Source organism: Gopherus evgoodei, chromosome 9 (assembly GCF_007399415.2).
Source record: "Gopherus evgoodei ecotype Sinaloan lineage chromosome 9, rGopEvg1_v1.p, whole genome shotgun sequence".
Classification (NCBI taxonomy): Eukaryota; Metazoa; Chordata; order Testudines; family Testudinidae; genus Gopherus; species Gopherus evgoodei.
This window is the reverse complement of record NC_044330.1, coordinates 39,600,719-39,626,732: the sequence shown is the minus strand read 5'-3', so window position 1 is coordinate 39,626,732 and position 26,014 is coordinate 39,600,719.

The window sequence follows — 26,014 nt, the reverse complement described above, 5'->3', positions numbered from 1 at the left end:
GGAGTCGATGGGGGAATGGCAGCAGTCGACTCAGTGCAGTGAAGACACCATGGTAAGCTGATCTAAGTATGTCGACTTCAGCTATGTTATTCATGTAACTGAAGTTGCATAACTTAGATCGATCCCCCCTTTAGTGTAGACCCGGCCTAAGAGGATTCCTGGAACGCTGTTTGTTGGAACCAAAGTTAGTGCTGGAGGCGAGTAATAGAGCTTACAAGTGATAGAAGATGAGGTCTAAATCATCAGCTGGTATAAATCTTCTGAGGTCCTTTGGAGTCAGTGGAGCTAGTCCAGTGTTCAGGAGCTGAGGATCTCTACCTCAAAACATGTTAAATTATAACACAGAGCTTTGCTTACTGGATGCCTTTTTGCAATCTCTTGCAGCTCAAAACAAACTGTGCAATGTTTTATAAAACTCATTAGCAGCAGAAAGGCCCAAGACACAGCCTGAATGATATAAAGGTTGCTGCACATATCATCACACAACACTAATTTGATGGAGGCTCACATCTTAAAGGGATCCAGCGGACTGCTACATAACACCATTCGCTTCATTTGTAGAGAGACTATTCTGTAATTACAGATAACTACTGCATTGATCCATTTTCCTTTACTACTTTGTTCTACAGTATATCATTGGTTCCACTGGATATAGCCATAACTATGTAGCTCCAACTTCATGACACAAGCTAATGATATTAAAATATGTCTTTCTTTGCTCTGTGTTCTTTTCCTCCTCTCTTTTTTTCATGCTAAGAAAGTTAAGTCTTTCATTGGTAAACTAAAACCTAGAAGCCATTTGCAATCCTGAAACTACAGTGAATTATGATACAATCTGCCATGCCAATATGGAAATTCATAGTCGCCATCAGATGCATTAACATATTTCTGCAGGAGTATCTTCCTCGACTAGATTAGCTTTGTAATGTTTTTAAAGGTCTTTTTTTCTTCCAAGAGTCTAATCTTTCTACCTGCCCTATAATCATTTCTGGTTCATATCAATCTGTTTCAAAGAACAATGCAGCTATAATACATAACTCTTGGGAATGCTGAGATTATATAAACTACATCATAATACTTAGCATATTAATTTTGGTTTTTCAATTTAGCTATCTGCTATCTGTTTTACTTGGCTTCAAACTAAACAAACCCCCAGTGCCAAACCCAGCAATTGGAACTAATCACCTACAGCACTAGAGTAAGGAAATGAAAAAATGATGTGTATTTTCTCTGAGGCTAAACCCTCAGTTTTCTAGCATGAGATCTTCATAGGTTATAAACTACACCAAGGGTAAGCACCCTGATGGGCGGGGCCAGTTTGTTTACCTGCCACATCAGCAGGTTCAGCCAATCACAGCTCCCACTGGCCACGGGTCACTGCTCCAGGCCAATGGGGGTTGTGGGAAGCTGTGGCCAGCACAACCCTCAGTCCGCGCCGCTTCCCATAGCCCCCATTGGCCTGGGACAGCGAACTGCGGCCAGTGGGAGTCACAATTGGCTGCACCTGCTGACGTGGCAGGTAAACAAACTGGCCCAGCCCACCAAGGTAAGCACCCTGGCGAGCCACGTGCCAGAAGTTGCCAATCCCTGAACTACACTGCTCTAATTTAAATAAAATGGAAATATAATGACCTACGATGCTGTGAACTTTGGTAAACCGTTTTCAATCACATCAACCGTAAGCAAGGTCACTTGCCCGATAGCAGGCTTTTGCAGGCATTTTGTTGAAAAGAAAAATGTTATCTATAACCCAGCAACTGTATTCTAACCCACAATGTGTGCAATGAATAAGATTGTTCACATTGGAGGAATGAAGTTTTCAGTCATCAGTCCTCAATTTTCATACTTTCTGTAGATACTATCATCTCGACAGTGTCACATCACTTGAGGCTTTATTGAGCGAAGTCCTGCTGTGTGTGTTGCTTGGGAGTCTCCAGAAGCTTCAGTGACTCAGCATCTGTAAAGTATATGCAAGATACTGGAGCTATGAGTTTCAACAGCACTCAGACTTTGAACTTTGTCAACATTCCTCTAACTACTGTAGCATGAACAAGAATGTATCTCCCTCCACATGCCCAGATGCAGACGGCGACCTACACTGATAATATTATTTTAACTCAAGTGAGTGTGTTCAATGAAAACACACACATCAATACATGAGGGAGGAGAGGTTCTCGGAGGCAGACTAGCAAAATTCCTGACATCCATTTCTTATCAAGGAGACAACATATTTTTTTCTGATGTCTGACAGTTCTTCAGTTATTTCTCGTGCCTGCACAACCACTGGCTGTAGCTTCAGTTGAATGAAATAGAGACTACAGAAATTTAACAAAGTGTGATATAGATTTTTGGAACCCCTCTCCCTTTGGGGGGCTTCTATAGGAGGGATACAATAATTAGACTAAAAATGGATGGTAGGATATAGCAATGTAATTAAAAGATGTATTATATGCATTTAGGACCAGATCAACCTCCTTCAATGAGAATAAAACCATGTCTTTATGTAGGAAGACAGAGAATTTCTAAATTCTGAAGATTTACCTCAAATTCAACATTGAGTTTAATATCGTTTCAAGCACTGAATCACACATACACACACACAAAAAGAGTATGAATGTGGGAGCTGCATGACGACACTTGTGTTTAGCTTCAGTGTAGTGAAACATTTATATTTTGCAGCTATAGTTCATGCAACTTTCTAAATTCCTCTATATGAAATCACACAGAACAGTTTAAATTACATGTTTGTTGAGAAGGGAGAAAGTAGCATGTGAAATGAAAAACAATGTATGTTTACAGTACACTGAGTGGCAGGGATAGGCAAATCAAATTAAAAAAAATGGAATTTCTTCTGAACCTTAGCCAAAAATATTTGAATTAAACCCAAACTTGAAATGTTTGACTAAGAAATTCCCTCTCCAATCAACAGTTCATTTGCTTCCATTACCTTTGCTGAAATATTGCACAATTCATTGGTGAGGCCTTACCATTTTCAGTAGTCTCTTCTAAACTTTCTGTTGTCTTCATATCCCATGGTCTCTGGAGCTCTTCAGGGGTCAGGGAGCAGCTGGAAGTTTGGAGCTATAACAATTTAGGATTACTCAGCAAATCCTGACACATTTATGGAAATATCACCAAAGATAAAGGGAGCTTTGTAGAATTAGGGAGAGTGTGACAAAGTACATGTGCTGCATTCTGTAAAGGGTTAACAAGTGCTCGTGGGTCACATAGCTGCTCAGGACAGAATATAAAATAAAGGGAAAGTGTGGTCTTTCTCTTGTGGCTGGCTGAAGTGAGAAAGATTCTGTGGGATTATTTCCCAATAGTTTTCAGTTGATTTGTTTTTTGTTTTTCAGACTGTTTGGAGAATGTTTTAACATTTTTCCTATTTCTACAGGCATACGCCAAGGATGCCTTCTAGCGCCTCCTTCGTTTAATTTATGTATCAATGATATGGTGGATGTTTTGCAGGAAGAAAATTTCTCTAAGCCACAAATTAAGACTAAATCCATCCCAGTGTTGTTATATGTCAGTGACTTGGTTGTTCTATTGTCAACTCCCAGAGGCCTCTGACGGTTATTATCTCATTTTTCCTCTTATTGTAATTCTCAAGACCTAGTTCTCAATTATAAGATTAAGGTCATGATTTTTGGGAAGAACACTCTGTGACGTTGCACTCCATATATTTATGGAAATATGCGTATGAGTGTAAATATAATGTAACTGGATATGCTTTATGCAAAAGGTATCTTGTAAAGTATCATTACAAAGCTTATAATCTATTGAGTGTGTTCATCCTATTTGTATGAATGTATCATTCTTGCATCTGAAGCTAGAAATATGAAGTATTACTCTGAAGTCCTATTGTAACTATGTAAAGTATGGGCAATTAATGGTGTCTTGGAATCTTGATGGCTCTCATTAACTAGGACAATTGGTTGTAAATGGCTCTGTTTACTTGCAGCCTTCTTGTGTTCCTGTAAGTCAGGCCAGGAAGAATGGGAGCTTGGGGTCTCACAGAACATGTGAACATGTCACATGATACTGGAATCCATCTTAAACTGGGGCCTTTCCTTTTATTGGGCCACGTAGGGACCCAGAGAGAGAAAAGATTCCCACCTTGTGCCAAAGATATAAAAGGGGGTGGAACAGAACAAAGGTGGCGGCCAGTCATGAGAAATCCCCAAGTTACCACCTGAGCTGGAACTAACAAGAACTGTACTGGGGAAAGGATTGGGCCCAGACTAGGAACAAATCTAGTCTGTGAAAGAAGCTTATTGGAACATCTCTAAGGGTGAGATTTATCTGTATTGGGTTTCTTAATGTATTAGGCTTAGACTTGCGTGTTTTATTTTGCTTGGTAACTTACTTTGTTCTGTCTGTTCTTATTTGAAACCATTTAAATCCTATTTTTTATACTTAATAAAATCACTTTTGTTTATTAATTAACCCCAAGTAAGTAATTAATACCTGGAGGAGCAAACAGCTGTGCATATCTCTATCGGTGTTATAGAGAGTGGACAATTTATGAGTTTACCTTGTATAAACTTTATACAGAGTAAAACAGATTTATTTATGGTTTGGATCTCATTGGGAGCTGAGTGTCTGTGTGCTGGAGATAAGTGATTTGCTGGGCAGGTTTTGGTTAAAGTCTGCAGCTTTGGGGGTGTGGTTCTGTGTTGCAGCAGACTAGTGTGTCTGGCTCAAAAAAGGCAGGGTTCTGGAGTCCAAAGCTGACAGGGAAAATGGGCTCAGACGTAGTTTCAACACATCAGGTAATAGTCCCAAGGGGGTCTCTGTGACCAAACCCGTAACACACTCCTCAAATTAAGTGGAAGATAGAATGCCATGTTGTACAACAAGTATCTGCTTTTACGTTCAGGGATAAAGTTCCATCATTCAGGCCCCAAATTTACCTCTGCCTTGTTTTAAAATGCTGAGATAAGTATTTTTTCTGTAAGTAGTAGAGCTTGTATTGTGTTTCCTAAATTTTGGTCTAAGATCTGTACTTTTGCCCCATTTTTGCCTTCAGGAGATGGAGGAACAACCTGGGTACTCCTTATTTCCATGGTATAAGACCTTTCAATTTATTATAAGTAGGTTGGCTATTTCTATTACTCACTTTTTTCTCAATATCTTTTAATCAATGTAATCAACTGACCAAACAGAGAATGACAGAGATTACCCAACAAAAAGATCTGGCTATGATTTGCAATTCTACTTTTGCCTTTTTGGTTTTCTGCTTTGAAGATGGCTCATGTTTTTTAACTGTATTTGAATGAGTTTTCAAATCTTCATATGTATGAGGCTTATATTCCTAACCATGGAACTTCTGTCTTTAAAGGTAGATATGGAAAAGTCCTTTAAATCTGTTTTTTTGCTCATATAAATCTCAAGCATTTGAAGAGCTACCTCATTATTCTTTGGACTGTAGAATTTTCCAGTTTCTGAGACTGCGCTGGATTTTACCTCTTTTGTATAAAAAAGAATCTTTATCACCATATCAATTTTTTTTTAGTATTTTCTTAATCCCTAGTAGTAATTAAATCTGTGGCAATTTTTGCCCTTTTAATGCTGTGCTGAAGAAGAGCTTTTACTAAGTTCTAAGTGACATTTTTATGTATTATATGTACTATAGAGACAGCGTCATTTGTGTATGTTTTTCTTTTGGTGTTCGCACAAGACATATGTCACATGTGATTTAATAATAAAATTGAATTGGACTGTTTGAGAGCCAATACAAAAACCCTGAGAAAAGGTCCTTGAAGGGAGTGAGGTTTGGAGGCTTTTTTTCTATTCATTGGCTGGTGAAACCACTCCACCAGCTTAGAGAGGGAATGGGAAGGCTGGAAGAGTAAAGAGAATGGTTTCAAATGGGAAAAATATAAGCAAAGAGATAAAAGAGGTTGCTGGACAGGCCCTGGGAGATTTACCAAGAGTTGATCATAAAGGAAAGGATGGAATCCAGGTGTAGGCATCTTTTTGGAGACACTGATGTAAGGCAGTGGGATGGAAGAAGGAGAAGGATGGATATTTGGGAGGCTTAGAAAGCTCTGATAAATTTGGCTATGGTTCAGCTAAACTTACAGATGTTTAGGACCTTATCTGAACTGAACTAAGAAAGCTTTTGAGGACAGCCAAAATTATTAATTAGCCTACCGAGGAAAGGCTCTTTTGTGCCATTCTCATCATGATGGGGAAAATTCAAGTCCTGGAAGTTGGCTTTCCAAAATCCAGATTCATTCACAATTACAGTAAATCCCAGTGCACTTCACTAGACGCCTCTACCACCTTACTTAATGTGGAAATTATGTCCCTGACCCAATGCAGCACTTAAGCACATGTATAGATTTAAGCATGTGAGTGGTCCCATTGACTTCAAAGATATGCTTAAATTTACACATATGTTCATGTGCTTTGCTGTACTATGGCCTATAGGAGCCACACATTGCCACCCAATTCACCTGTCCAACAAAGCAATGAAGCCAACAAAAGTTAATGCTATTGTTAAATCACTGGAAATTGGGCATATTCATGTCTCTGAAATGGTCTGGTAAAAGCAATGGCCTAACATTAGTGTTTACATTTTTAAAAATTAGTTCATTTTTATGAATAAGAGAACTGAGTATTGTGCCTAAAATGGAAATATCAAATTAAAAACAGTGTATAAAAGGAATTAATCAAATTAACAGGTCATACTAAATAATATTTTAGATGGAAAAAACACATCAAAAACTAAATAAAAATTCTTCAAGGATTCAGTGCAAATCTTCATTTTACTACCGACAGAACATTATTATTCATGTATTTTATTATTCCTGAATCATATCCTCCTAATTTAAATTAGTGCCTGCTAAATTTCTTGAATGACATTTTAGCAACAATAAAGAAAACAATTCACATTTCCTGTAAATACTTTGCTCCACATTAGAAATAATTATCAATTCATTTACTTAAGTACCAGGCTTGTGTTACAATAGCTAATGAAGCTTGTGCTCGACAGCAAATTAGATTTAATAAGCTGGGCATGGTCAGGACTCAGAGACCTCTACTAAAAACTCACTTACTACAGGAAATACTGTTGGCAAATCATTAGGTGAAATTATTCCTGTGGACGAATGCCATTTCTGAACCAATGTCTGAGCTTGGTGGCAGGAGGCATTTGCTGCTAGCATGATATAAAACCAACTTAATTTTGCCTAAGAAGAGTGCCGTAATCCAGTTCCAACTGAGGACAAAGAGAATGATAAGAGAACATTTTTAAAAGTGTTTAAGTGACCTTGGAGCTTAGATCCCATTTTAAAAAGTGACTTAGATGTCTAAGACTAATGGAAAGTCAATGAAAGTTAAGAAAAATTGCCCTTGAAGCCTAACCCAAAGTCTGAAGAAGACAATGGAAAGATGCCCATTGACTTCAATGAGCTTGAATCCTCCCATTTTGCCATTGACTGGAAAAATATTTGTGATTGTTTCTGAGATGGCTCTGATTTATCACCTGACTAACAGGAACAAAAGCGAAGACTAAGTTATTCCCTTCCCACCATGCAGAAAGTATACTGCATCTTCTCTATACTATGCACTGGATCTATACAAAGAGTAGCAACACACATCTTTTAGACAGCAGTAATAATAAAATAATAATAGTAGGAGATATACCTATCTCCTAGAACTGGAAAGGACCTTGAATCCAGCCTCCTTCCTTCACTAGCAGGACCAAGTACTGATTTTTATCCCAGATCCCTAAGTGGCCTCTTCAAGGATTGAACTCCCAACTGTGGGTTAAGCAGGCCAATACTCAAACCACAAAGTTATCCCTCCCCCACAGTAGTCCCTGTCTAGGAGCATTAGAAAATTCTTGGGGACTATGTGACAGTCAGATTGTAACATGACATTTTCCCCCAAAGCATTAGAAGAATGACTGCACCTCATAAAGCTTCCATTGTATTTACTAGCAAGGAGAAAGCATTTATATATTTATTTCAATGTATTACTGCACTGGGCTATGTAGGCAATTATGCACTTTTTAAAACACAATCACATACAAATAGGTATGTAATAATATAATATGCAGGGAGACTGGAAAACAGATCAACAGTGGATTTGCCAAACATCCAGGAGCCTCACATGAATTTTATGTAGTAGTAGTGCATGCAATTAACCATAATATGGAAGGTTTTGTCAGCCAGCAACTTTTGCTTAAGTGGTAAGCATGGCACTCACCTCTAAAATGAATTAATGGCTCCCATTCATGGTAAATTCATTTTAAAGGAGAGTGGAAATTCACATTTGTTTTATTGGAGAATTTTTTTTATTAGGGTACAGGAAGGGTGTTACGAATCCCTCTACGGAGTTGCCATAAAGATTTGGAATTCTTACAAAGAGATCCTATTCTAGATTCTTATACCACACTCATATCTGTAGTACCTGAGCTCCTTCCATCAGTTCATCATTTGACATAATTAATATATGTAATGTATGGTTCATTTTGCGGAGTATTGAGGACTATTGTGGAATTGCAAGCTATCACTTTAAGACTGTATGTGCAGAGAACGGGGTCTGAGTACTGCTTGCGGAGGGCTTTGTAGTAATGTGTGGAGCAGACACAGTCATCAATCTAGAAACAAGGTGAGGTGAGTTGTGCCTCTCTGTTTTAAGGAACAGCCTGTTTTGTTTCCCTCTGTTTTTGTGTTATTATTGTGTGTTCTGAATTCTAAGAAATAATGTAGTATTACATTGCAACCTTCCAGGAAGAATATTTATGTTTTTATCTACTTCTCTGTTTGTAGGCTGTGAAACACAGCACATAGTCTCTCTCATCCTGTCCCCAGGGGGAGAGAGCAGTGGCACAGTTAAAGGGGGCCCCGCCCTTGGTTTGGAAGGGGCACCAAACACCCAGTTACAACAGGCTCAAACCCTCGTGGCTCAGGGTCGAGCAGTCAATAGTTCAGGCTTGATCGCCTCCTTAGGCCGGGGAGAGGGGGATTCTGCCGTACAGGTGGCAGGGGGAATGCAAGCCCACCCACTCCACTGCGTTCCAGCCTGGGGCCCTAGTAGCGGCTATCACCGCTAATGGTCAGTGGGGTTCCTGACCGCAACACACTGACATGGGTTCAGGTATACTTGCAGCCTGACTGGAATCGGCTACCCCCGGGCTACTTCCAATCTCCCCCTCTGTGTCTACCTGATCTGTGGCATGTGGGAAGTCTAGTAGCATGGGCCCCTCCCGGCCAGGGCTGGGCGGTAGGTCCGGCAGTACCTCTGGGAAGTCCAGCCAGGCCTGCTCTGGGGGTTCCTTGGGGTAACAGCAGGGACGGGCCGGCTCCACCAGCTCCTCATTGTAGCGGGCGTGGAGAAGCTCCGGCAGCTCCTCGTCGTAGCGGGTGTGGGGAAGCTCCAGCAGCTCCTCGTCATAGCGGGCGCAGGGAAGCTCTGGCAGCTCCTCGTCGTAACGGGTGCAGGGAAGCTCCAGCCAGTCAGGGCAACGGCCCTGGGCCTCAGCAGCTTCCCAGTCATGAGCACCCTCTGACAGGTCTGCTCCCGACGGCGGCTGGGCTCCAACTGAGTGCTGACGGCCAGCTTTTATACTTCCACGTCGCCTCCTAACCCTCTGAGGGGCGGGATCACTGCTCTGTGGCCCCCCCCTTAGGTGTCTGACGGGGCTTGACCCTCCCTGAGGAGGAGGGGAGCCACACCTCCTCGCTATAGTGGGATTGTCTTGTCTATTTTTGTTATTTAGTGTGCCTGCTATTCTGAGTTTTTGTTAGAGAAGGCAGGTCAAAGAAGTGTGCCTTGCACTAGGCTCAACTAGAGCCAAGTGGCAGCTTGAACTATATCGGAGGTAGGGGAATAGTAACAAGCACCTGAACTACAACTTCCAGGGGTACTGTACCACCATAGGAAAATGCAATATATAATGTTGAATTGACTTGAAATGACACATTTGGGACTATCAAAATACTTCATTTCAATCAAAAATGCCAAAACAAAATGTTTCACCCTTTTCAAATTGAATTTTTTTGGAACTTTTCATTGTATGACAAATTTTGATATTTCAACCTTTTGTTAAACCAAAAACAAAATGTTGAAACATAAGAATTTCCCATGGCTTGGAAATTCCAATATTTCCTTCACTCTAATATTACGTAGTTGGGCACTCATGAATCTTTTATATATGCCAATATTCTAAATGCAAATTGTCTAGTCTAGGCTAGCCATAGACAAATTGTCTAACCATAGAGCAGACTGTTCAGGGGACATGCAGTAACCAAGGAAGAACAAGAAACTCTCTTCCTATCCAGAACCCACGAGGATATTTCATAGTTTAATTTTGTTTACCTTATACATCTTTTCCTGTAATTCAGCCATAGTAATTAGAGTTAGAATTGCCAGGGAATCACAAAGAAGTGGAACAGATGTATAAAAGTAACCCAAGGGTGGGCTAGAGGGTTAGTACTACAGAAATGCATAACATATTCAGTTTTACTTGCCAGATGGAAAGGCAATCATCATAGTGAAGAATGCCTAGCCAAATATATTTTTCTTCTCTCTCATATCTCATATGTGATGTTTCAGTAGTGACTAATTGAAATCAGGGCCATGTGCTAGCTGCTGCACAAACACATAGTAAGAGACAGTCCCTGCCCTGAAGAGCTTGAAGTCTAAATAGACCAGACAGACGAAGAGTGAGAGAAATGAAGCATTATTATCCTCATTTTACAGATGTGAAGATAAGGCACAGAGGCTAAGATCCAGGCCATAGTGATGAACTGAGTTGCCCAGGGCCACACAGGAAGTCTGTGACACAGCTGGAAATTGAACCCTCTGTTGAACCAATAGAGGAGAAAGAGCCATAGAAATCAAGCCAGTTGGTCACATCAGCACTGGAAAATAAGAGTGACCAATTAGCTTGATTTTTCAAAATGTGGTCTCCATTTGTGTATATGTAACTTTGTACATAGCTTTTTCACACTGTTCAGTGTGTATGTTGGCTATCCTTGAGTGAGGTAGTTATGGAGAAAGTACAGCTGGTTGTTAGCCCTCATTAACTGAAATGAAGGAAGAAAATAAAGTGTGTAAGAAAGAAAATTCCGGGAGTTATGGAGAATCTGTGAAGTCTTCAAAGGGGGGAAACCAAACTACATTCCTGCAAATCCTTAGCTACTCTGATAAAACACCAGTTACCCTAAATAAGTTGGGAGTCAGAACATGAAATCAGAAGATGACAACTTTGGAACACTTTTAAAGAGGTCAGTTCTAACTGACTAGGAAAGCATGTACTAAGAGAGCAGGCTAATAGGCAGTTTAATCCAATGAGGGAGATGTGCCAGAGAATGTTGCACACACAAATTCAGTGAAAATGGCATTTGCAAATGCTTTCAAGATTGGGACCATTGTGTGAGTGGGTGGTTTGGCATGCACAAAAAGAGGCTAGGATGCAGTTACTTAGAGAGTTTGGTGCTCTGGGCATAACATCAAGTCACTGTAGCCTCTCTGTCTGGACACACCGCCATGCCTCAATTTCTTTTCTTTTGATAAAACACAAAACAACTTTGTTTCTAATGCAATTACCCCCTTTGGGGGTCTGTTTTATTAATATAACTGAACAAAAAGTATTCGCTCTTCACTCTCATATCCAGATTCCCTGCATCCTGTCTGGTCCTTTCTTCCTAGGCTCAGAGTGAGTCACTCTAACATCAGGGCTTCACAGTCAATCTTGTATCATAGCTATGCTGTGCTTCCCTAGTAGGGTGACCAGATATCCTGATTTTATAGGGACAGTCCCGATTTTTGGGTCTTTTTCTTATATGGGCTCCTATTACCCCCCACCCCCTGTCCCGATTTTTCACACTTGCTGTCTGGTTACCCTATTCCCCAGCAAGACCTCTTGCTAATCTTTCTCCTGCAGCTTCCTCTCCAGCTCATAAGAACATAAGAAGACCCTACTGGGTCAGACCAAAGGTCCATCTAACCCAGCATCCTGTCTTCCGACAGTGGCCAATGCCAGGTACCCCAGAGGGAATGAGCAGAACAGGTAATCATCAAGTGAGCCATTGTCAGTTGCTCATTCCCAGCTTCTGACAAATAGAGGCTAGGACACCATTCCTGCCCATCCTGGCTAATAGCCATTGATGGATCTAGCCTCCATGAATTTATCTAGTTCTTTTTTGAACCCCGTTATAGTCTTGGCCTTCACAACATCCTCTGGCAAGGAGTTCCACAGGCTGACTGTGTGTTGTGTGAAGAAATACTTCCTTTCATTTGGTGACCCCTAGTTATTGTGTTATGAGAAGTAGTAAAAAACACTTCCTTATCTACTTTATCTACCAGTCATGATTTTATAGACCTCAATAATATCTCCCCTTTGCGGTTTCTTTTCCAAGCTGAAAAGTCCCAGTCTTATTAATCTCTCCTCATACGGAAGTCGTTACCCCTAATCATTTCTGTTGCTTTTTTCTGAACCTTTTCCAACTCCAATATATCTTTTTTTAGATGGGGTGACCATATCTGCAAACAGTATTCAAGATGTGGGCGCTTCATAGATTTATACAGAGGCAACATAAAATTTTCTGTCTTATTATCTATCCCTTTCTTAATTATTCCTAGCAATCGGTTCACTTTTTTGACTGCCACTGCACATTGAGTGGATGTTTTCAGAGAACTATCCACAATGACTCCAAGATCTCTTTCTTGAGTAGTAACAGCTAATTTAGACTCCATCATTTTATATGTATAGTTGAGATTATGCTTTCCAACGTGCATTACTTTGCATTCATCAACATTAAATTTCATCTGCCATTTTGTTGCCCAGTCACCCAGTTCTGAGAGATCCTTTTCTAGTTCTTCGCAATCTGCCTGGGTCTTAACTATCTTTAGTAATTTTGTATCATCATTTGCTCTCTCTACATTAGGAGCTCAGCAAGTACAGGCTTCTTGCTGGCTGCTACAGAAAGGCACCTGACTAATCCTAAAGTTGCACTTTATATAGTGCCAAAGGAAATCACATGACATGATGCCATGTCACCTGACCCCTCCAAGATGTGCCTTATCTGGTCACTAAAATTCCCAAACCCCAGCCTTAAAATGGTTACACGCTTGGAGCAGTTATGTCAGATTGTTCACGCTCCTAAAGACCAGTGCATGCAGTTCAAAAGCCAAATTCTTCCCTCAGGTACATGCACCCAATTCTAACTGAAGTCAATATATTTCAGCACTCAGAAGCTAGCCCTAAATATTGAAATATTGCCTTGTTCTCTTCAGAAGTTGTAGCTTTTTAGCTACTTTGACATCAATAAAAGTGCTTCTTTACTATGAATATTCATTGACAGCCAGTGAAACTCCAAAATTGCTCATTGGTCCTATTATAATTTGAATTATAATTTACATGAATACCACTTCAAGTGCTGATTAGATGGTGCTCAGTCAAAAAAAGTTATGTTTATCTTGGGTGGGGAGCAGGAAATTCACCCAAACAATAGCTACCATGGGTTCCTTAAAACCCACCCAAATGAACAACACTCAAATATGTCATCCTTGATCACTTCTGCCAACACAGACTGAGCCTGAATACTTCAACTGAGATCTTCTTATCTGGAGTGAACAATGAGACAGGGCATCAATTCTTGATGCTGAACAGAGCTCCCTTCTTAGGCATCAGGGTGATAACAGTACTCAGCTAAGAGTCTCAAGTGCTTCCCCTAGAATCAGCAAGAAACCGGAAAGGCTTTTGACTGTTAGCAACCCTCTCTGACATGCAGGGTCCTCTGACAACTGCAAACAAAGGAGGAAGCCACCAAATATGCGCTCGAAGTCTTTGGATCAAAATTATTTATTTCAAAAAAATTATTGAAAAGTTCTTTACATACAGAAACTTTTAACATTTCCGGGTAAACACTTTTGAAGCAACACATTGGAATATATAGCTGGTAAAGTGAACAGGAATACATTGAAATGAAAGGACCTATTGCACATAAATGTAAGCTATTATTACGGTGTTGAATTCTGACTCTATTGAAATCAATGGGAGTTGAGGCACTGCCTATGACGCAGCCAGGATTTCTATGCAAAGATCTTCCATGTGCACCCCATTGGCAAGTAGGTCTCAATTCTTGGGAACAAAGGAGATATTAACTGAAAGGTCAGAGAAAATCTAAATGATCCCCAAATGCTTATTCACAGACAGGAACCAAGGAAGAAATTGGCCCTTTAGAAACATAGCAATCAGAAACAGAGAAGAGCCTCCAGCAAAAGTTCAGGTCAAATACTATCAAATGTTGAAGATGTGAGGTTTGTAGGCTCTTTAGGGAAAGGTCTATCTTTTTATTCTGTATTTGCACAATGCCTCACACAACAGGGTCCTGCTGCGTGACTGAGGCTCCTAGGAGATACAATAATACAAATGATGGAGATGATGGTGGAGATGATCTGACTCCAAACTTTGCAGCTTGAGGGCCATCTCTAACCAAAATGAGGAGCCCTGTTAAAGCAGGAAATGTTAAAAAGAAAAGGGTATCCATTCACAGCAGAAAGCTAACCAGCTAGGCAACAGTCCAAGGAACATACCTCTCTTACGCCACAGCATGGAGCCCAGGCACTTTCAGTCTTTACGCTTGTAAAGCTTGACCCAAAGCCCTTTGGAGGCAATGGGATTATTTCTATTGACTTCCACAAACTTTGGAACAGGCCCTCACAATGGTGCTAAGTGTCTCCAAAGTGGGGAAGGGAGATATCCACGGTTGTTGGTGCAAAAGATAAAGAAGCTGGAAAAGGCCCTTCTCCTAATGGATCAGAATTTCAGAACTTCATAAACCATTCCAGTACCATCACATAGAATGGGTTTGAGCCATATGTTTTTGAATGTGTTTTAAATTTTTTCACATCCTCCAACTGCTAATAGGGAAAGCTACGGTTTCATTTATGGTGTGTTTCACATGAAACACTTTTTAATTCATTTTACACTGTTTATATTAGATTTGTAAGTAGATACATACTGTATAAGCAATCCACAGTCATGTGCAGGGCCCCAGGGAAATTACCATGCAGTAACAATAGGGAAATAAACTCTACCTGACAAAGCCCATTTCTGGATGCAAGATTCTATTTCTTTTTTTCCCAAAGAGGTTCAGCGGTGCTTGATGGGAAGCCATTTATAGTAAATCAGGGAGCAGCGAGAGTAGGCAGCAAGAAGGCAAGTAAAAGAACAACGCAAAGTATATTAAAAAAGAACATACAGATTACCGTATAAAGATCTTCTATCTACATCATCAGCCCCTGAGCTAAGCCTCAATTCACAGCGCCTCCGTTCCTGAGCTTGATGCAGGAATCAGGAAGGTGATATGGGGGAAGGAAGAGATGGGATTAAACCTTAGAGCTATTCTACTTTATTTTTGGACTGCCCATCGCACCCAGGGGTTGTTGTCAATGAGGGACAGCCAGTGCTGTGACCATATCCATGCCTGCCCCTCTTTGTCTCTAGCACCAGCGGCTAGGAGGAAGACTGGTGTTCCAGGGGCTCCACACCAACCATGAAGCCCCTTATGCATGAGATATTCTTGGGGGGAAGATGAGGGTGTATTTCTGCACTGTTTATATAACTGCGTGGAATAAAGAGACTACAAGCATGGGTGTAGTTTGGGGGCATGAGGGGGCATTGCCCCCCCCCAAACTACAAACCTCAAGCAGGCTTGTAATTTGCCCCACACACATGGCCCCGTTGGCCTGGCTGGAGCTGCCCTCTCCCACCCCAAATATAGAAGTCAAACTACTCCTATGACTACAAGAATACAGAAAATTGAGCCTAGCTTGTTGAAGTCAGTATAGGCCTCAACTTATTAACCTGGAAGGTTTTGTGCACCCTCAAATCTCACTAAGGCCACTTCCAATAAGGTGCTCGGCACCTTTTAGGATCAGGATCTCAATGTCCTGGCTGCAAGGCTAGCATAATAATTAAGACTTGGCTATTCATAAAAAAATTGGCTTTGCAAACTCTGATCTATTAAATATATTATTGTACTGCCTCTTACTGAAAATTAAATATGTTAAATTAGATTACAATGTTCCTTTGGCTGTCATTGCATGATGGCAGTCTAATTTGGCACACTTTTCTGTAGTGGTAAACAGATGACATTAAAGTTCATTTACTTGAATTTCTCATTCTGCTGTCTTGAGATATGCTGCACGTTTACATTTAGAGGCACAGTACACAGAAAGATTAGCTAGATGGATGGCCTAGTTCATTTAAGTTTTATGGGCTTGTAAGGCAGCCTTTATCCTGAAATAGAATTCATATACCCAAAGTGGCCACAGTTCACATAAACTGTCAATTGCCTCTTCTTTTAACTAACAAAATTCCGAAAATGAATGCAGTCATTTTTCAGCCTTTGGTTTGCCTCTTAATAATACATGAGTCTGCACCCTAGATCTGCTAGTTCACAACAAGGAATCTCTGGCACAGTTAATGGGTCAGATCCAATGGAGCTACACCAACAGACAGAGGCTGAGGATCTGGCCCACAACCATGAGAGGTTTCTAACAAGTCATAGATGCTAATAATTTCTGCAAATTGCACCAAGGGATCTACACAATCCCTTGGGAAAAACTGGGGGTTCAGTCTGTACCACATTCTGAATTGTGGTGATTTTATGAAATTTGTGTCATGAAATTGCGGTGTCATGGAAAGCCTGTATGTATGTGGATCCACCCTGAGTTAGCAAGTTGTGTCATGTCTCTGACAGGCCAGAGACAATGGGGAGTGATCAGCACTCAACCTGTTCACAAAGTATGATACCTTTGGACAATGGATTTGCTCCAGTTGGGAGAAGACACTTCCTTCTCTTATGTGAAGAAAAGGAAGTTTGAGAGTAATGGAAAATTACCAAAGGGCAGAAGAAAAGATGCAGATGATCTCAGCAGGAATCCATAAAAGGTCTCACAAGGGAGAATAGGGGGAGAGAGAGCCTTCTTACACCAGAGTAAGATGATGGATGCTGCTGCAGATTCAGCGTAAGCAATGGGGTGAATGACCCTACCTGCTGGAATACAGGATCCCCCAAGGACTCCCTCAGGAAGGGTGAGCTAATGAGGGGCATCATGTTTAGGGTGTTTTGTTATTTTGTGTGATCTGTGCTCTCGTCTGCTTACATGATTAAATATAAAGAGCATAAAGTTGGTTGTCAGAACAAAGATTGTGTGTGTGTTTGTGTGTTTTGACTGCTTCACAATGACTGTGTGCTCCCAAGGGATTTAAACTGTAAGCCAGAAGCTTCACGTGTTGGGTTGAGTTCTGGGGAGGGATGTGTTTGAGCATGGTGGAAGAATGAAGGGTCAGTGCTGTGCTCAGAGTGACTAGGCAACTGGTCAAAGTGGGTTCTGGCACGCATAGGGGGACAGAAAGTGTGTGCCCTGAGAGCTGGCCTAGGGACTCTGAGATTGGGACAGGAGCTGGACTCCATTCAGACTCCAGGAGCTTGAAATACCCCAACTATTCGGAGCACAGAGACTTGGCTTCCCCACACAGCAGTTTTTGTGGGTGGCTACAAAGGGGTTCTCACTAAGATCTGTGACACCCTAATTCACCCCATTTTCTTTCATAGCTTGTTGTAGCAATGAAAGGACATCTTGACACATTTATTGTAGAGATGACAATGAGTGGCCATAGGAGTGACATGAAGTCAGAGGATGGAGACACACTAAAATGGGGTGGCCAATCAGCAGCGTGAGTAAATTATTTCATTATCTGATCCAAGGAGCATTACAATTTAAGCCTGACTGCCAGAAAGCCCCTAACTAGAGAAATTCACCTAACACTGATTAATTTTTTTCTCATAGTCCATAGTCCTGAAGGCCAATCATCATCCCTAACTGTGTTTTCTGTGCTTGGAGTATATTTTATTAGCTCCTTTTTTTACTGAAATAAATACATAATGCTCAAAAGTTAGAACCAAAAGCTGAGCTTGTTGTAATCCCGAGCTTCTCTTAAGTAAAGGTCAACAGTTTCTGAATTAGTTCTGGGCAATACTGTGGCCCTTACTAAGACATGGAATGGAGTGGACATGCATAAAAACTCCCATCCCATTGCATGGCCCACATAAGGGCTAGCCAGAATTGGTGTCTGTGTGGTTGTGGGGAGACTGAGGACTACTACTGATTTAATAAAATCATAGCGAGAAAGAGGTCTGAGAGTGACCTTGAGAAGTCATTGAATCTCCCTGCACTCGGCTCTGAGGCAGAAACAAGTATCCCTAGACCATATCTCTGACAGGTCTTTGTTTAACCTCTTCCTAAAAATCTCCAAGAACAGGGATTGCAAAACTTCCTTTATCAGAGGGGTAGCCGTGTTAGTCTGGATCTGTAAAAGCAACAAAGAGTCCTTTGGCACCTTGTAGACTAACAGACGTTTTAGAGCATGAGCTTTCGTGGGTGAATACCCACTTCGTCGGATGCATGTCATCCAATGAAGTGGGTATTCACCCACGAAAGCTCATGCTCCAAAACGTCTGTTAGTCTGTAAGGTACCAAAGGACTCTTTGTTGCTTTTACAAAACTTCCTTTGGTAACCTATTCCAATATTTAGCAATATTTATATTTAGAAAGGTTTTCCTAATATCTAATCAAAATCTCCTTTGCTACAGATTAAACTGATTATTTCTTGTCCTATCTTCAGTGGACATGGAGTACAAGTCCTCTTTATAACAGCCCTTAACATATTTGAAGACTTATCAGGGCCTCTAGCTCTCACTCTTCTTTTCTCAGGATTAAACATGACCTGTTTTGTTTTGTTTTTTAAACCTTTCCAAGTAGGTCAGGTTTTCTAAATCTTATCATTTTGTTGCTCTCCTCTGGACCTCAGTCATCCACATCTTTCTTAAAGTGTGGTGTCCAAAACTGGACACAATGCTCCAATTGAGGCCTCATCAGAGCCGAGTATAGTGGAACAATTGCCTCCTATGTCTTACATAGGACACTCCCGGCAGTAACCTTTTTTTCCATAACAGTGTCACATTATGGGCTTATATCCACCTTCTGATTCACTAGAACCATAAGGACTTTTTCAGCATTACTACTGGTCTTGGGTCTGACCCTCTCAGCTCTGAGAGTGATTTTTCTATCTCCAGGCTTTCTAATCTTCTGTTTCCAAGTTGTAAGTACAAGGATAGTAAGACAATAGATTTATATATTTTTTTGTATTTACATGTGTGTAGTTGCTGGAATGTGTTAAATTGTATTCTTTTTGGATAAGGCTGTTTATTCATTTTTTTCCTTTAAGCAATTGACCCTGTATATTGTCACCTTAATACAGAGATCCTTTTATGTCCTTTTTTCATTCTTTTTATATAAAGCTTTCTTTTTAAACCTGTTGGAGTTTGACCCTCTCACATTATGGGCTTATATCCACCTTCTGATTCACTAGAACCATAAGGACTTTTTCAGCATTACTACTGGTCTTGGGTCTGACACTCTCGGCTCTGAGAGTGATTTTTCTATCTCCAGGCTTTCTAATCTTCTGTTTCCAAGTTGTAAGTACAAGGATAGTAAGACAATAGATTTTTTTTTTTTGTATTTACATGTGTGTAGTTGCTGGAATGTGTTAAATTGTATTCTTTTTGGATATGGCTGCTTATTCATTTTTTTCCTTTAAGCAATTGACCCTGTATATTGTCACCTTAATACAGAGATCCTTTTATGTCCTTTTTTCATTCTTTTTATATAAAGCTTTCTTTTTAAGACCTGTTGGAGTTTTTTTCTTTAGTAGGGACTCCAGGGAATTGAGTCTGCAGCTCACCAGGGAATTGGTGGGAGGAAGAAGTCAGGGGGGAAATCTCTTTGTGTTAGATTTACTAAGCCTGACTTTGCATACCCTCTGGGTGAGGGGGAGAGAGATTAGCTCTCTCGGTACTTGTGTTTCCAGGATTGGAAACAGGGAGGGGAAAATCCCTTTGTTTAGATTCACGGAGCTTGCTTCTGTATATCTTTCCAGGAACCCAGGGAGGAAACACCTGGAGGGGAGGAGGGGGAAGGGAAATGGTTTATTCCCCTTTGTTGTGAGACTCAAGGAATCTGAGTCTGGGGGTCCCCCAGGGAATGTTTTGGGGAGACCACAGTGAGCTAGGCACTGTATAATTCCTAGCTGGTGGCAGCGATACCAGGTCCAAGCTGGTAACTAAGCTTGGAGGTTTTCATGCTAACACCCATATTTTGGATGCTAAGGTCCAGATCTGGGAAGAAATGTTATGACAGGTGCTAATGTCAGAGTGTCTCCCTCCCCCCTACACCTGCCCCCCTCTCCTTTACCCCATCCCCACAGAGCAGTGGGGGACAAGACAGGGCTCAGAATGGAGGGAGCTTGCTGGCTGCAGCTGCCATCTCAACTTGCTGATATCCTTAAAAAGGCAGTGTACTTAGAGCAGAGTCAGCATACTTAAAGAGGCAATGCGCGTCTCCCTCACACACACACAGTGTGTGTCTCTGTCGCTCTCTGCCATGCTGTCTCCCCTCCCTCCATTCATGCTGTCTTGTAGAGTGTGAGGCTACATTAACAACGTGTTAATCCTTGAGGACTCTGCTGAGTGCTAGTTCATCATTTAGCAGTAAGGCATTCCCTCTTCCACCCTCTGACTTCACCACCTCAACCAAGCTTCACAATCATCATTGCTGCGTACAGTATTAAATTGTTTGTTTAAAAATTATACTCTGTGTGTATATATATAGTCTTTTGTCTGATGAAAAAAATGTCCCTGTAACCTAACATGCCCCCCCTCATTTACTTTAATTCTTGTGGGGAAATTGGATTAACTTAACATCATTTCACTTAAAGTAGCATTTTTAGGACCATAACTACAATGTTAAGCGAGGAGTTACTGTATACCCTCCCAGTTTGACAGCAAACCATTGATAACAATTTCTCAAATGTTTTTTCCAGCAGTTGTGGACCCACTTTTTAGTTTTTTCATCTCAACATTTCCTATGGATCTACTTGCCTAAAGGTAGCAGGGAGGAACAGAGAAAAGTAAAAGCCACGGGTAGGCTCTGGCTCCCCAACACCATCCAACAGAGCTTTAAAGCCACATTGTGAAATAGTATGATGCATCTTGCAAATTTCTCTCCCATACCACAGCCAGAGAGGTCTCCTAATTCCACACTCCCCATGCAGAGCTGTGGCTAAATGGCACAAGGCAGCCTTCTGGAAACATGTCCACAGAGAACTAGGAGGTGATCTGCGCTAAATGTACTTTCTCTTGTGATCTGATCAGGATTTGAGTCCACATTTCCAAAAGGAAAACTTAGAGCAGTAAAGCACTGTACCATTCATTCTACCACCCTTGCTCATCCTGACTAGCATCTTATTACGCAAGTGCTCCAGTTGATCTTAGTCATGAAGATTGCACAGCACTGATCTCAATGAGATTACTTCCATAATAAGATGCTACTCAGCTAAGTAAGACACAGAAGTAGGCCCTCTGTGAAGCATCAGGTGTGACAAAAATCCTGACTACTCATGTCCTACCTATAGTAGTCAACTCACACTTCCATCCTCATGCAATAGATAATTTGAATACTGTGCAGTTACTGTGTCTTTCATGGAAGCTGTAAAAAAACCCAAGGTTATGGTTTTTGCATATGGCTGTAATCCTATTTGTTTAACTTCAGCTATGCATGGGATTGAATTCAAGCACATATTTAAGTGGTTCCAGTATTGGGGCCCAAGTCTGTTCTGTGCAGATTCTGAAGATAGCATAGCATATTTCATTAGAGGAGAGCTTTGCCAAGTGTCCTTGGCCAAAATGTCAGTTTTATCCCCTATTTTGTTGCATACTGGTTGAGCATCTGACTACTGCGGTCTTCCCAGGAGGAAGCTGCATTCCAATAGTGCTATATGCAAATAGTTCATTAATTACTTGATATATAAAACAAACACTTACCCCACTGAATAGTTAGTTTATTGTACCATGTTGGCAACATTTTGCTGTTTAGCAGAACCCCTGCCTACACCTTCCGAGCTTCTGGCTCACTAGAGGTCTTAGTATCATAGAGCTCACTTGGTAATTTAAAGTGTAAAACCTTCCTGAGGCTTCTCACTCACAGGGCTGGTCCACACTACGGGGTAGAAATCGATTTTAGATACCAACTTCAGCTACGCGAATAACGTAGCTGAAGTCGAATATCTAAGATCGGATTACTCACCCGTCCACACCACGCGGGATCGATGTTCGCGGCTCTCCGTGTCGATTCCGGAACTCCGTTGGGGTTGATGGAGTTCTGGAATCGATATAAGCGCGCTCGGGGATCGATATATCACATCTAGATTAGACGTGATATATCGATCCCCGAGCAATCGATTTTAACCCGCCGATACGGCGGGTAGTCTGGACGTGGCCACAGTTCAGGTAGCGGTCTGTCACTTTCCTAAGTGTATTACACAGTGATTCCACTAATCCCTGTTGGCTAGTGAGGGTCTCTCTGATAGTAATTGTAGCAGCTTTTGGTTGATGTTAAAAAGAAGAAAATCTGTTCCAAACTATATTTTTACCCAAAATATAGATGGAGAAATAATTACAGTTTAGGGGCATGTTGGGTACATAGCTAAATGGCCATATGAGCTGATGTAAAGGAAGGCAGGAGCGAAATTTCTCTGGAAAAGGTAAGCAATGACTTTTCCTAGAAATGAAAGCAATGTGTTTATCCGCAGGACAGTAACAGCACCATGAGCATACAAAGCAGTAACAACAGTCTTTTCTCTGAAAGGTCCTTTGCCAATGCATTTCTGTTGTTTCCCCCTTTGTAAACAAGGTGGAGAAGAAACAATGCCATATTATTTTTTCCTAAGTGGACCACTCAGTATCTTCACAATTGCAGTTTCTTTTCCTACTATATTTGCTCAGCTATTATGTTGCACTCATTTTGCATCGCACCAGATTCATATTTGTTGTCTTTTGAAGCACAAGTGTAATCATGCTAGAAGATTGCTTATCTATGATGGCATTTCAGAAATCCTAACAAATTGCTTTCATATTAGTACTGGGATGGTTTGTTTCCCTTTTCACAATCCTTGACAGTTCTGATTGTGAGTATGAGTGACTAGTATGCATTTCTCTATCTTCAAGTATATTACTGAATTCTTACTGTATGTAAACATTTGGCTCTTATGAGAGTGTTGTCTATAAAAGTATTTATGTGTCAAATCTCAATCCATTCAGCAATGACATATATTTTAAAGCTTAGAGTACGGTGTAGCATATGGAATCTGTGCATATCGATCTAGTCATAGTTTTACCCCAAAAGATGTGGGTTGCAAAACTTGTTTGATTGGTTGCGCTGCCTCCTATAATGAAGTGATTTTTTTTATCTCATTAAATGAAGCATGCATGCACGCTCACCAAACACCTCTGTTCTCATGTATTGCAGATATTAATTTCTGTGATTGCCACTTAGGTGGTACTATAAAGCAAGGAGCACTAAACATTCAGTAACCTTGGTGGCGGTAAATTAAGCTAAAGAAACTCACTCTGAAGTACCTTCATTTCTTGTGACGATTTAAATACTCATGACCAGCTAGTGCACAATCATGACTGTTCATTTACAGCTACATCTGATATTAAGTGTGTCCAAAGCAGGAAACTGGCCACGTCTAAAACTGGTATGTCCAAGGTTATGGTCGAGGCAGAAGATTGTTTTAACTTGCACCAGCAGCCACGGCAACTCACAGCTAGGAGTGGAAAGGATATAAAGGTGGCAGAAAGCTACCTTCTTCACCCTCCTTTCCATCTTAGGGGTGGTGCATTGAACATAACTTCATCTTAGCCTTAAAATTCCCTGGTCCAAAATAATCAGAACTAGATTTTATGGGCATTGTCATGGTATAATTCCCCACTCTGAACCTCAGCGTCCAAAAGATGGGGTACCAGCATGAATTCCTCTAAGCTCAATTACCAGCTTAGAACCTGTAGCACTGCCACCAACCAGGAATTCCAGTGCCTGGTACACTCTGGTCCCCCCAAAATCTTGCCCGGGGACCCCCAAGACCCAGACCCTCTGGATCTTAACACAAGGAAAGTAAACCCTTTCCCTCACCATTGCCTCTCCCAGGCTTCCCCTCCCTGGGTTACCCTGGAAGATCACTGTGATTCAAACTCCTTGAATCTTAAAACAGAGAGGAAAATGCACCTTCCCCCCTCCTCTCTTCCCCTCCCAGATTCTCCCTGAGAGAGACAGTAATCCTAACACAGAAAGAAATTAGCCTCTCTCTCCCCCTTCCCTCCTTTCTCCCCACCAATTCCCTGGTGAATCCAGACCCAGTCCCCTGGGGTCTCACCAGAATAAAAAAAACAATCAGGTTCTTAAACAAGAAACTTTTAATTAAAGAGAGAAAAACAGTAAAAATTATCTTTGTAAATTTAAAATGGGATAGGTACAGGGTCTTTCAGCTATAGACACTGGGAATACCCTCCCAGCCTAAGTACTCAAGTACAAATTAAAATCCTTTCAGCAAAATACAAATTTGAACTCCTTCCAGCTAAATACACATCTGCAAATAAAGAAAACAAACATAAGCCTAACTCGCCTTATAACCTAGTACTCACTATTCTGAACTTATAAGAGCCTGTATCGGAGAGATTGGAGAGAAACCTGGTTGTACGTCTGGTCCCTCTGAGCCCCCAGAGAGAACAACAACCAAACACTAACAGCACACACACAAACTCACTCCCTCAAGATTTGAAAGTATCCTGTCCCCTGATTGGTCCTCTGGTCAGGTGACAGCCTAGCTCACTGATCTTGTTAACTCTTTACAGGCAAAAGAGATATGAAGTACTTCTGTTCCAGTAACTCTTAACTATCCGTTTATGACAGGCATGTAGATCAAGCACAAATATATCTATTTTGCTCTAAACTGTAACATGTGCTCAGAGATATATTTAAAGGATTTTTTTACTCATTGTATGTTGCACTTTTGTAATGTATATACAGAGACATGTGCCTTCACCTCTCCTTAGAGTAATTTCATGTTTATCTACCACAGGTCAATCTCAGACTCCTGATATTGCAGAGGAAGTGCATTTAGGAATCATATCACGTCACATTAGCTTCACAGAAAAATGGGCATAGCTGCAGATAGAGGCAGTTACCAGTTCATCAAATTCCTTCACACATCTAATATCTTGGCTTAGATCATGTACTATTCCATCCAATTTAGTATTTTAAAAATTATTACTAGGTAATTGTTATCACATATTTGTACATGAAATGCAAAAGGAGTGGGTGTAATCTGAAAGACATCTGAGCTCCTCTACTTCCCCATGTTTGATTAAAATATAGCTAATCAAGATTAATTATGAGTAGTAATTTGCCATAATGAATAATATTTTATCAAGAAATAATATTTAAATATGTATTTCTAAAGAATTGTTCCCCACTACTATTATCCTCTTTGTGTCACATTTGAAGCTTTCTTTTATAACTCGGGAGTTTCATGACTCAAAACGCAGATACTTTGATGGACTCATTATCTGTCATTTCATTTAAATTGAATCCATTTTCTAAACCTCTGGATAATACATTTCTAAGACATACCTTTTCATTTTTAAATACCCTGCTGTTTTTTTCTGCAGTTCTGAAGTTTGTTCTATCACAGTACAAAAATCATGTACAATGTACCAAAGGCAATAAAAACATGCTCCATTTAGAAAGGGTATTCAGAGAAGTTTGTTTGTTCCGTTTTAACCACAGTTCAGTCTGCTTATTGATTGAACAGCATCACATAAAATAGATAATAAGTTTCACTGTCATGTATTATTCCAAATATGTAAACCAACAAGTCATTTTTGCTGTACATTTAGGCTGCTAATAATATAATTTAATAAATTAAATCCTAATTAAGTTAATACACATTTCTATATGAATGCCATACTACATGATCAGGTAGCTTTCTGCTCCAGATCCCCATTTCCATTACGTATTTGTGAATCAGAACATCCAGAGTGAGATTCTGACCTACACCTCTTAGACATGGAGCATGGAACCATTA